The following is a 12,715-nucleotide window of genomic DNA, read 5'->3' on the forward strand; positions in this document are numbered from 1 at the left end:
AGGTCAGGAATCTGGGTGTGGCTTAGTTGGGTTCTCTGCTTCAGGGTCTCATGGACTGCAGTCATCTGAAGGCTTGATGGGGATGGATCCACTTCCTAGCTCACTCATGTGGTTATTGGCAGGATTCAATTCCTTATGAGCTGTTGGCTCCAAGGGTGCCCTTGGTTCCTTGCTACATGGGCCTTTCCATAGGCATCTCACAACATAGCTGCTGGCTTCATCAGAATGAGCAAGACTGTCAGCAGAAGAGAGAAGGAAGTTGCATTCTTTTGTCACATGACCATAGAGGAGACAGCCCCTCACTTTTGCCAGATTCTGTCTTCATTAGAAGTCAGTCACTAGGTCTAGCCTGCATTCAAGGGGAGGGGAATATACAAGGTTGTGAATACCAGGAGGATCACTGGGGTCATTGGGGCCATGTCAGAAGCTGCCTGCCACATATTGGCACAATGGTTTTTGAAAATTAAATACTGATTTTCCAAAATAACAGACTCCTAAATACAGAGAACAAACTGGTGGTTGCCACAGGGGAGATGGGTGGGGAATGGGTGAAATAAATAAAGGGAATTAAAAAAAAAATCAAGATGTCTTGATTTTTTTTTTTTAGGTAAGAAGAGTGGCATTATTTTATGTTTTTGCAGGTTTCTTTAATGAATGGCTTAATAGACAGCTGAATTCTCAAACCTGCTTCTGGATTCAGTTGATGACAATATGCCATTGTAGTTGAAGTATACAAAGACAGTCTGGCCTTACACATGTATGTAGTTGGAGCAGGGAGGAGTGTTTTAATAGCTTTTTTAGACAGTTGTGGAAATTCTTTGATATTACACCAAAACTTGGCAAGTAGTAGTTCTTGCAGGTTAGTTGCCAATGTGGGATCTGAAACTTTACTGAACTTTTAGTACTGTCATATTAAAATCTAATGGTCTGTTTTGCACTTTGAATGGATGTTCTTTTCCCCATGTATCATTTTGTAATATCATCTGTTAGTCATTTGGAAAGTATTGGTTTACCAAATTGTATCAATCTTCCAAATGTTGACACATTTTGCTGTATAATATCAAAATAATGTTAGTATCACTACTGATGTCATCAGGAGAGTTTTTTTTCCTTAACAATATTATTAGTTCAGGTGTACAGCATAGTGATTTAACAATTCTTTACCCAGTGCTTACTACCATAAGTATAGTCTCCATATATCACCATACAGTGTTATTATATTATTCACTGTAGTTCCTATGTTGTACAGAAAAGTCCTAAGTATTGGGAAGCTCTCAAACTCATGGTAGCAGATAGTTTTTAAAAAATTCTAAATTTTGCTTAAAAACTCAAATTTTATCATTGGCAACAAATACTATCTGTTGTTTGCCTTGAAGTAACAGGCTCACTTCACTATATATATATATATATATATATATATATATATTTTTTTTTTTTTTTTTTTTTTTTTTAATTTGACAGATACAGCAAGAGAGGGAACACAAGCAGGGGGAGTAGGAGAGGGGGAAGCAGGCTTCCTGCGGAGCAGGGAGCCCGATGCGGGGCTCGATCCCAGGACCCTGGGATCATGACCTGAGCCGAAGGCAGACGCTTAACGACTGAGCCACCCAGGCGCCCCTTCACTGTATATATTTTGGAGAATACGTTTGCCAAATACCCAAGTCTGAATTCTGAATAAGTCTGGTTGGGCTTGTAGTTCAAACAGCTGCATTAGTGGTTTTCTTTACGATCCCATCACACTTTGGTGTGCAACAGAAGTGCTTTATGTGTACTTTCTATGTCTTCACACAGTTAAAAAGATGTATACTCATTGGTTGAGATTTGATAAAAATTTGTAATTTTATTGCTTCCTCAAGGGCATTTTTAAGTAAAAATGCCCCCTCCCCCTCCATTTAGAGTACATGGTGGTGAAGAAAACCATGACTTAAGAGTTTGGTGCCCCTGCCTTGATTTCTTTACTGCTTTTGTACCATTAGTGCAAGTGTTAACACCAAAAGACCAATAATATCTCTGTATTATTATGAAAATAATGTTTGAGGTTGCAGACTATCTGGAAGGGTCCACAGGGACCATACTTTGAGAACCACTGCCCCTGAGTCTTCTCAGAAGTGGGCTCTGCTTTTCCTTGTTTTCCTGTTTTGTTTTGTTTTTTTCCCCAAGACCATTCTGTCAGAAGAGAATAGGCTTATTTTTCCTGGCCCTATTCCTAAACCTTGTTCTAGGAACGTGGAATCCCAATTATTACTGACTCTACTGCTTTATCTTGTTAATGGAACAATTCAGTAATCCTAGCAACCAGAATATTTTTACATTTAATTCCTAATGGCCAGTATAAAGTTAGGTTTTATTTGCTAAAGGCTTGAAGAACATTCTAAACCAAAGTACGTTCATCATGATTCTTTCGTGGGGGGGGGGGCGGGGGGTAAAATATGCATAACATAAAGTTTACCATTTTAACCCTTTTCGGGCATTCAGTGGCATTAATTACATCAATTACATTAACAGTATTGTGCAAACAACACAATCATCCATTTCCAGAACTTTTTCATCTTCCCAAACTGAAACTCTACTCCATTCCGCCTTGCCCTGAGCCCCTGGCAACTATTATTCTATTTTCTCTATGTATTTGACTGTTGTTGGTACTTATATAAATGGAATCATACAGTGTTTGTCTTTTTGTGTCTGGCTTTTTTCATTTAACATATTTTTTTAAGTTTATTTTTTTTAAGACTTTTGAAGATGTATTTTTTTTTTAAAGATTTTATTTATTTTAGAGCATGAGCAGGGTTGGAAGCGGGGAGGAGCAGAGGGAGAGGGACAATCAGACTCCCCGCTAAGCAGAGCACCCCCCCAACCCCCCAAAACACAGGTCTCCAGCCCTGAGATCACTGCTCAAGCCAAAATCCAGAGCTGGGCATTCAACTGAGCCATCCAGGTGCCCCTTTTTAAAGTTTATTTAAGTAATCTCTACACCCAGCATGGGGCTCAAACTCATGGTCCCGAGATCAAGAGAAGCATGCCCTTCCGACTGAGCTAGCCAGGAACCCCCACTTAAACATATTTTCAGGGTTCATCCATGTTTTAGCATGTGTCAAAATTTTACTTTTTAAGGCTGAATAATTATTTTAATGTATGTATTATATACCACATTTTGTTTATCTGTCAGTGAACACTTGGGTATTCATGAATCATGAATTTTTTTTTTAAGGATTTTATTTGAGAGAGCACAAGCAAGGGGAGCAGCAGAGGGAGGGGGAGAAACAGGCTCTCCGCTGAGCAGGTTCCATCCCAGGACCCTGGAATTATGACTTGAGCTGAAGGCAGATGCTCAACCGGCTGAGCCACCCAGGCGCCCCACATCATGATTCTTTTTTTTTTTTTTTTTTTAGATTTTTTATTTATTTGACAGAGAGGGAACATAAGCAGGGGAAGTGGGAGAGGGAGAAGCAGGCTTCCTGCTGAGCAGGGAGCCCGATGTGGGGCTTCATCCCAGGACCCTGGGATCACGACCTGAGCCAAAGGCAGAGGCTTAACGACTGAGCCACCCAGGCGCCCCCCACATCATGATTCTTAACTTCAAATATGATTCTTTAGGACATCCCCCATAGAAGCATTACCTCCATACCAAGCTCAATAAATGTAGGTCTCAAATAATGGACTTTTTCTCTCTTACTTCCTACTTTGCTCCTTAGTTTATCTATATAATGGAGTGACATTCTTACTATCTTAGAATTGTAAGGCTAGACTAAATAATGTATTTAAAAAGCTTAGCACATAGCAGTTAGTAGATGTTAGGTGTTTTCCTTCCTCCCTTTACTCAGAGTTTAGCCTTATGTATACTATGTTAACCCTCTTTTGTAAATTCCATGTATCTCAAACACTAGGCTGGTTTTTTTCCCAGTTTATTTAAATTGAGGGAAAAATGGTAATATCACATTATATTAGTTTTAGATGTATAGTATTATAATCAGTATTTGTATACACTACAAAGTGATCGCTACAATAAGTCTATTTACCATCCATCACCATGTGATTGACCTCCTTTACCCTTTAGCCCACCTCCAACCCCCTTCCTTTCTAATAACCACCTATGTATCCCCTGTATCTGTGAGTTTTGTTTTTTAGATTCCACATATAATTGAAATCATACAATATTTGTCTTTCTCTGTGTGATTTATTTTGCTTAGCGTGATACCCTCTAGGTCCATCACTGTTGTTGCAAATGGCAAGATTTTGTTCTTTTTTATGGCGGAGTAATAGTCCACTGTGTATATATACAGGATCTTCCTTATCCATTCATCCACTGATGGGTACTTAGAGTGTTTCCATATCTTGGCTATTGTAAATAATGCTGCAGTGAACATAGGGATGCATATATCTTTTCAAATTTGTATTTTCATTTTCTTCAGATAAATACCCCGAAGTGAAATAGCTGGATCATGTTGTAGTTCTATTTTTAATTTTTTGAGGAACTTCCATACTGCCTTATTGTAGCATTATAGTAGCTGCACCAATTTACATTCCCACTGTACACAAGGGTTCCCTTTTTTCTGTAACCTCTCCAACATTTATTTCTTGTCTTTTTTTTTTTTTTTTTAAAGATTTTATTTATTTGACGGAGAGAGATACAGCGAGAGAGGGAACACAAGCAGGGGGAGTGGAAGAGGGTGAAGCAGGCTTCCCGCCGAGCAGGGAGCCCAATGTGGGACCCGATCCCAGTACCCTGGGATCATGACCTGAGCCCAAGGCAGACGCTTAACTGACTGAGCCACCCAGGTGTCCCTGCCCCCCTTTTTTTTTTTTTTTTTTAAGATTTATTTATTTGAGAGAGAGCTCACACTCTCGTGCCAGGGTGGGGGCCAATGGAGGGGGGAAATAATTTTCTTTTTAGATTTTATTTATTTGAGAGAGAGAGCATGCGTGCATGAGCTGGGGGGGAGGGGCAGAGGGAGAGGGAGAAGCAGGCTCCCCACTGGACAGGGAGCCCGATGCAGGGCTGGATCCCAGGGCCCTGGGATCATGACCTGAGCTGAAGGCAGACACTCAACCGACTGAGCCACCCAGGTGCCCCTGTGCAGAAGCTTTTTAGTTTGATAAAGCCCCATTTGTTTATTTTTGCTTCTGTTGCCATTGCCTAAATTTAGAGTGAGAACAAAAACAATGTCACCAAAAGCTGTGTCAAGGGCCTTATCACCTTTGTTTTCTTTAGTTTTATGGTTTCACTTTCAATTCTAATCCATTTTGAGTTAAATTTTGTGTATAGTGTAAGAAAGTGGTCCAGTTTCATTCTTTTGCATGTGGCTGTTCAGTTTTCCCAGCACCATTTGTTGAAGACTGTCTTTTCCCCGTTGTATATTTTACCTCCTTTGTGATAGATTAATTGACCATATACGCATGGGTTTATTTCTAGGCTCTCTTAACTCTGTTCCTTTGATCTATCTGTTTTATGCCAGTGCCATACCATTTTGATTACTAGAGCTTTGGAGTATAGTTGGAAATCAGGGCGTGTGATACCTCCAGCTTTGCTCAAGATTGCTCTGGTTATTTTGGGGGTTTTGTAATTACATACAAATTTTAGGATTATTTGTTCTAGTTCTGTGAAAAATGCCATTGGAATTTTGATAGGGATTGCGTTGAATTTGTAGATTGCTTTGAGTAGTATGGACATTTTAGCAATGTTAATTATTCTAATCCATGAGTTTATCCCCATCTGTGAGCACAGAATATCTTTCCATTTATTTGTGTCTTCAGTGTCTTTCAGCTGTGTTTTATAGTTTTCAGCGTACGTGTTTCTCACCCCAGTTAAATTTATTCCTAGGTATTTTTTCTTTTTCTTTCTTTTTTTTTTTCCAAGCTTTCTGATTTTTTTTTTATTACTCAAAAAAGCATTTTTTTATTTAGCTTTCTGACTCTGTGCTTGGGCCTTCAACACTTTCACAACGATTTTCTGCTCCTCGATAAGGAAAGCATGCTTGATCCTGTCACGAACACACTTAGCACACATGGAACCACCATAGGCCCTGCTGACGTGTTTTTTCGTTTTGGACAACCTCATAAGGACTTTAGGTCTCACAGCACGAACTCCTCGAAGTCGGCCTGGGCACACGCCACATGCAGATTTTGGTGCTTTCCCAGCCTTCTTGGTATAAAGTTAAACAATTCTATTACCAGGGGTTCGGGACAGCCTAGCTTTGTTAGAGGCTGTATTCTAGGACAGCCTACAACGGTAGGTCAAACGCTGGACCATTCTGAATGCCTATGGACGCCGTCCCTGGAAGAGGACGGTATTTTTTCTTTTTGATGCCATCATAGGTGGGATTGTTTTCTTTTTTTTTTTTTCTTTAAGATTTTATTTATTTGACAGAGAGACACAGCGAGAGAGGGAACACAAGCAGGGGGAGTGGAAGAGGGAGAAGCAGGCTTCCCGCGGAGCAGGGAGCCCGATGCGGGGCTCGATCCCAGGACCCTGAGATCATGACCTGAGCCGAAGGCAGACGCCTAACGACTGAGCCACCCAGGCGCCCCTGGGATTGTTTTCTTAATTTCTCTTTCTGATGGTTCATTATTAGTGTATAGAAATGCAAATTATTTCTGTATATTGGTTTTGTATCCTCCAACTTCAGTGAATTTATTTATTCTAAGTTTTTTGGTAGAGTCTTTAGGGTTTTCTATGTATAGAATTATGTCATCTGTAAATACTGATGGTTTTGGATGCCTATTTTTTTTTTTTAAGATTTTATTTATTTATATGAGAGAATGAGATAGAGCATGAGAGCGGGGAGGGTCAGAGGGAGAAGCAGACTCCCTGCTGAGTAGGGAGCCCGATGCGGGACTCGATCCCGGGACTCCAGGATCATGACCTGAGCCGAAGGCAGTTGCTTAACCAACTGAGCCACCCAGGCACCCCGTGGATGCCTATTCCTTAATTGGATGCCTATTCCTTGATTGGATGCCTATTCCTTGATTGGATGCCTATTCCTTAAATGGATGCCTATTCCTTAATTGGATGCCTTTTCTTTTCTTTTTCTTGCCTATTACTGTGGCTAGGATTTTCAATACTATGTTGAATAAACATGGCAATGGTGGGCATTCTTGTCTTGTTCCTGTTAGAGGAGAAGCTTTCAGCTTTTCACTGTTGAGTATGATGTTTTCTGTGGGCTTGTCATGTATGGCCCTTATTATGCTGAGGTATGTTCTTTCTGCCTCCACTTTGTTGAGAGTTTTTATTTTATTTTTTAAAGATTTATTTATTTTAGAGAGTGAGAGAGCGTGTGTTGAGCATGGGGTGGGGCAGAGGGAGAGGGAGGAATCTCAAGCAGACTCCCTGCTGAGTGGGGAGCCCAACTTGGTGCTCCATCTCAGGATCTGGACATCATGACCTGAGCTGAAATCCAGAGTGAGACGCTTAACCAACTGAGCCACCCAGGTGCTCCGAGAGTTTTTATTATAAAATGGATGTTGAATTTTGTCAAATGCTTTTTCTGCATCCATTGAGATGATCATGTGATTTTTATCCTTCATTTTGTTTATGTTGGTGTATCATATTGAATTGATTTGTGGTTATTGAACCATCCTTGAGTCACTGGAATAAATCCCACTTGATCATGGTGTATGAGCCTTTTAATGTAGTGTTGAATTTGACTTGTTAATATTTTATTTTTATTTATTATTTTTAAAGTTTTATTTAATCTCTACACCCCACGTGGGGCTTGAACTCACAACCCTGAGATCTAGAGTAGCATGCTTTTCTGACTGTGTCAGCCAGGTGCCCCTTGCTAATATTTTGAGGATTTTTGTATCTGTTTTCTTTGGGGAGATATTGATCATCTGATTCCACTTGTGAATAGTTATCCATGATTGAACTTTTTTTAAACTAGTAAAGTGATTTGGTAGATGTCCTAGCCATAGTTATAAATTGAGACCAAATTTAAGTGAGATATTTCAATTTTCAGAATTGTTTTAAGAAGGAAATAAATGAGAAGTGCTACAAAACCTCATGCTTAGTAGATCCTACTTCTATAATCCAGTAGAAGATATGAGTATAAAGATCTAGAGGTCTGGGGTGCCTGGGTGGCTCAGTCATTAAGCGTCTGCCTTCTGCTCAGGTCATGATCCCAGGGTCCTGGGATCGAGTCCTGCATCGGGCTCCCTGCTCAGCAGGGAACCAGCTTCTGCCTCTCTCTCTCTCTCTCACTCATGAATAAATAAAATCTTAAAAAAAAAAAAAAAAGATCTAGAGGTCTGTAGAGAAGGGTGAAGGGAAAAGATGACATGAAATAGCAACTCCTGCAATCTTTAGACTCTAATCTTAGGGTGTGGTGGTAGAATAATGAACAAGTATAATACTGTGATATCACCCAAAATTAAAGAATAATCTTCAAAGGTTTTTTTTTAATGAAAGTAATAAATTCACATAATAAAATAAATAGAACCAAAAAGTATAAAATGAAAAGTAAGTCTTATTCATTTCCAGCTTCTAGGCCCATCCATCTGTCATCGTAAACAATTTTGAGGATATCCTCAGAAAAATTTTTACAATATACCAACTTAAATATGAATACATTTTAAAAAAAGATTTATTTATTTGACAAAGAGAAAGAGTGCAAGCAGGGGGAGTGGCAGGCAGAGGGAGAGGGAGAAGCAGGCTCCTCGCTGAGCAGGAAGCCCGATGTGGGGCTCCATCCCAGGACCCCGGAATCATGACCTGAGCCGAAGGCAGACCCAGGCACCCCTATGAATACCTTTTTAATTTATACTGAGACGTTCATCCTGCATTATATGTTTGTATTTTTCTCTACTTAATTATATCTTGGAGATCTGTCCATATTGACTTGAATCTACATTATTCTTTTGAATAGCTGCAGTTTTACCTTGTATGGATGTGCATTATTTACTTAACCAGTTCCTTATTTGTAGATATTTAGTTGGTTTTGTATGGTAACAATCAGTTTGGTAAATAGCCTTTGCCCTTGATTGGTATTATCTTCAGAATAAACTAGCGGTGAAATTGCTGGGTGAAAGTGAATGTGTGACATTGGTAGATACTGCTAAATACTCCTACAAAACTTAATACTTTACCAGTTTAGACTCCCCAGGACTATACTGAGGGACTTGTTGGCTCACAGTAAAGTTTGTTTTGTTCTTTTTAAATCAACCTTTTTACATCTGGTAGGTTAAAGATGACTTACGTTTTTATTTGTATTTCTTTTATTATGAATGAGGTTAAACATGTTCTGTAACTGTGATCTGCTTGTTAACAAACCCTTGCAAATGGGTCTCTGGCTCATTTGAAGCCCGTACAAATGTGGCCTTTTGAAGCTGGTCCAAATGGATCTTCCTCTCCTTTAAAAAAAAATCTTCTGCACTTCTTGGTTAGTTCTTTCCCATGCCAAGGTTATGAAGAAAATTTTACTTAGGACTTCTAGTTCTTTTTGGTTTTCATTTTCTGTTTTTCAGTCCTGGTTCATCTGGAGGGATGCTACAGGGTATCACTCTTTTTCTCCCGTATGGTTTGGGAGATATCTGAAATCATTTATTTCCTTTACCAATTTGAAATGACACCATTTTTAATATAGTGAATTCCCATATATGGGTCTGCATGGTCTGTTTTGGAAGAGAGTGCTATATAATTAGGAAGTCTCTGACAAGTATTTCATGCTTGAAATAAAAATACGGTTTCATCTGTGGGAGTTTATATTTTGAGATATTAAGTGTTTATTGTCGTAAAGAATATTGAGGGGAGCACCTGGGCGGCACACTCGGTTTAAGCATCCAATTCATGGTTTCAGCTCGGGTCATGATCTCAGGGTCGTGAGATCAGTGCGGAGGCTGCGTAAGACTCTCTCCCTCTCCTTCTACCCCTCCCCATCCCCCAGAAAAGAATATAGACATTGTAGAGATGTACTCCAGAATATAATTATATTCTAGTGCATAGTAATAGATCATTTTATCTGTTAAGAATTAAAACCCTTTAATTTCATTTCACTCCTTTGTTCTAACACAGTGAAACAGACTACTATTTAAGGAGGCATCAAGTTATGTAATATATATTTTAAAGGTTTTGGTCCAAAATGGTTAAAACAGAATTTTGAGATGAATGATTGATGCAGTGTTAACTGTGTGGAAAAGTTTGCTATTCAGAATAATTCTTTGAAAGACTAAAATAGCTTTAGTATATAAACTATTTTAAATGATTTATATAAAGCTAAAGTCACTTTTCTGATTTAAAAAGTACATGAAGCCCCCACCAAGTACATGAAATCCCCACCAACTCCATCCACCTATTTAAAAAAATTAAAAAGCACATGAAAATGTAAATGTTATAATAAGTTTGTAAAATTTGTATTTGGAAATATAAAAGCTTCTCAAAATACTGGATACATTTAGGAGGGAGGTTCATATTTTAAAAATCAACTAAGGCTGATAGCTGATGTCTTGAGAGATACAGAGTATTTTTGGTATCTTTCAGTATTTCCTCAGGCAGTTCTTTCTTCACAGGCCCCCACTGGGCCTGGCAAGCATACACTCTTGTCTTCACATTCCTGTTTGGTAGTTGACAACTCTTAGGGCAAGTTATTAGAAACACAGGGTTGAAGGGATTTTTAGAGGTAATTCAGTTTATCCTAAGACACAAAAAAGTAGGGGTGCCTGGGTGGCTCAGTTGGTTAAGCACCGGACTCTTGATCTCTGCTCATGTTTTGATCTCAGGGTCGAGAGTTCAAGCCCCAAGTTGAGCCAAAAAACTAAAACAACAACAACCTCAATACCTTAAAAAATCACTTAAATTATTTAAAGATATCCCTACCCCCAAATTAGTTCTATCTCACCTCCCTAAATTCCAGAGTTAATCACTGCTAAAAACTTAAAGCTCTTTCCCAATGTTTTCCTAATTTCATCTTTGTATATCTAGCATGCTTTATATTTTTAGACATCATTTAATTTCTTAGGTTTATTTTGTAACCGCATGAGAGATCTGTTTGACCTTTCATTTTTCAAGGCTAATGTGTGAAATGTGAGGGGAGTTGTATAATGAAGAAAACCTAGGCTCTTGAGTTTGACAGACCTGCTTTTGAATTTTGTGAGTTCCTTTTATTTAATATGATCGTGGGCAAGTTACTTCAACTCACTAAGTTTCATTTTCCTTATCTGGGAACACTAAGACCCACCTCTCAGAGGGGAAGGGTAAATGGGGTAATAAAGGGACCCGCAGGTTCTGAAGGTTCTCTTTACCGACTTGATAAAATTTTCCAAGACTCTTTGGGAACCCAAGGCAAGCCACGGCTATCTCCTCAGGGAAATGCATAAATGTGTGCAGTCTTTCCCACTTGCTTCCTCTCAAGGGCCACCCTGGTCTTCAGTGGCAAGGATTGAGTGATTTCTGCTTTTAACACATGCCTGGCACTGGTTGAAGACATTTGATCTCATTTAAGCAGATGGTAGTTGAAATAATTAGGAAGTGAATGTGGGTGTTGGCTTTTTTGTTTTTTTTATTTAGACGAGTGTTAGTAAAAGAACAGTCGTTAATAGAAACTTTTAAGCCCTTTAAACAAAATAAGCCAAAGAAATATGGTTCTTTAGCTTCAATAATATTTGAAAGAGCATAACTGAAAGTTTTAAAGTTTAAAATTGTTGAGTAGAAGGGAAAGAAACTTAAATACTTTTTTCTTCAGGTTTTTAATTCCTATGCGATCTGTTTCAAATGTGTGGATGGAAAAGCTATTAAAAGTAGTAGATGAATACAGTGTATTCATGTTTGCAAAAATTTCTATAATAGCTATTTGCTCCTGCAATTAATGGTTGGTGAACTGGTGGCTATCCATTTTGAAGGCATCTCTTCTTCACTTAAGGAATCCTCTTAGCTCCAAGTATTTGGACAATGGGAGGAAGGTTGAGAAATGTATCGTTTGACAGGACGGGACTGGCTGGGGTGGAGGATTGTTGGGGTTTAGGGCTCTAGTAAACACTGCTGTGGCCGAATGACCTGCTCTGTCTAGTATCTTTCAAGCTATAAGAGCTGTGTGTGCTGCTCATGGCTATAGACTCATAAACAAAATGAAAATGTGATAGCTCGTTTTGTGGTTTTCAGGGAAAAGTTCGAATAGAAATTTATCTTGAAACCACTTATTGTTGGTTTCATTTTCATTTGAGATTGGAATTTCAATAAACACTTCCTCCTCATTTTTCCTAATGATAGGTACTATATTACTCTATTCATCTTGGTATTAAAAAAAAAAAAATGTTATGAAGGTAACTCAGGGTCCCTAACTTAAAACAGGCATTCTGTGAAAGCTTGGTGTCCCCTTCCTTCCCTGCCACCTCCAGTTTCTCTCCATTAGTGTATTTCTTTGTATCTTTCCAGAGATTGTATATGATTCCCACTCATAAACTTATGCAACCACCCCCCTCACACACACACACACATCCAAATTATGGCATGCAGTACGTAGTGTTGGGCATTTTTCTTTATTCCCCTTTCAACTTACCCTACAGATCAGTAGTTCTACAACTACCTTATTTTTTAATAGGTGCTATCGTACTCCGTTGTATGGATATACCACAGTTGATCTATCCAGTCCATTATTTTGGTAGGGGGCTATGTAGTTTTAATTATTTATTTTAATTGAAGTATAGTTCACATGCAATATTAGTGTCAGCTGTATTACATAGTGATTCAACATTTATGTACATTACAAAATGCTCACCACAGTTCGTCATC

General features: G+C 38.8%; 1 protein-coding gene and 1 pseudogene across 3 annotated transcripts in view; one reads left to right on the forward strand and one right to left on the reverse strand.

Annotated features, from left to right (window-relative positions):
* TXLNG (taxilin gamma) overlaps positions 1-12,715 on the forward strand; it is a 66,141-nt gene that overhangs the window by 10,319 nt on the left and 43,107 nt on the right. The gene's annotated exons all lie outside the window — the stretch shown is intronic.
* LOC118007157 lies at positions 5,889-6,247 on the reverse strand (annotated as a pseudogene).

Source organism: Mirounga leonina, unplaced genomic scaffold, assembly GCF_011800145.1.
Source record: "Mirounga leonina isolate KUSES-001 unplaced genomic scaffold, KU_Mleo_1.0 Mir_101595, whole genome shotgun sequence".
Classification (NCBI taxonomy): domain Eukaryota; kingdom Metazoa; phylum Chordata; class Mammalia; order Carnivora; family Phocidae; genus Mirounga; species Mirounga leonina.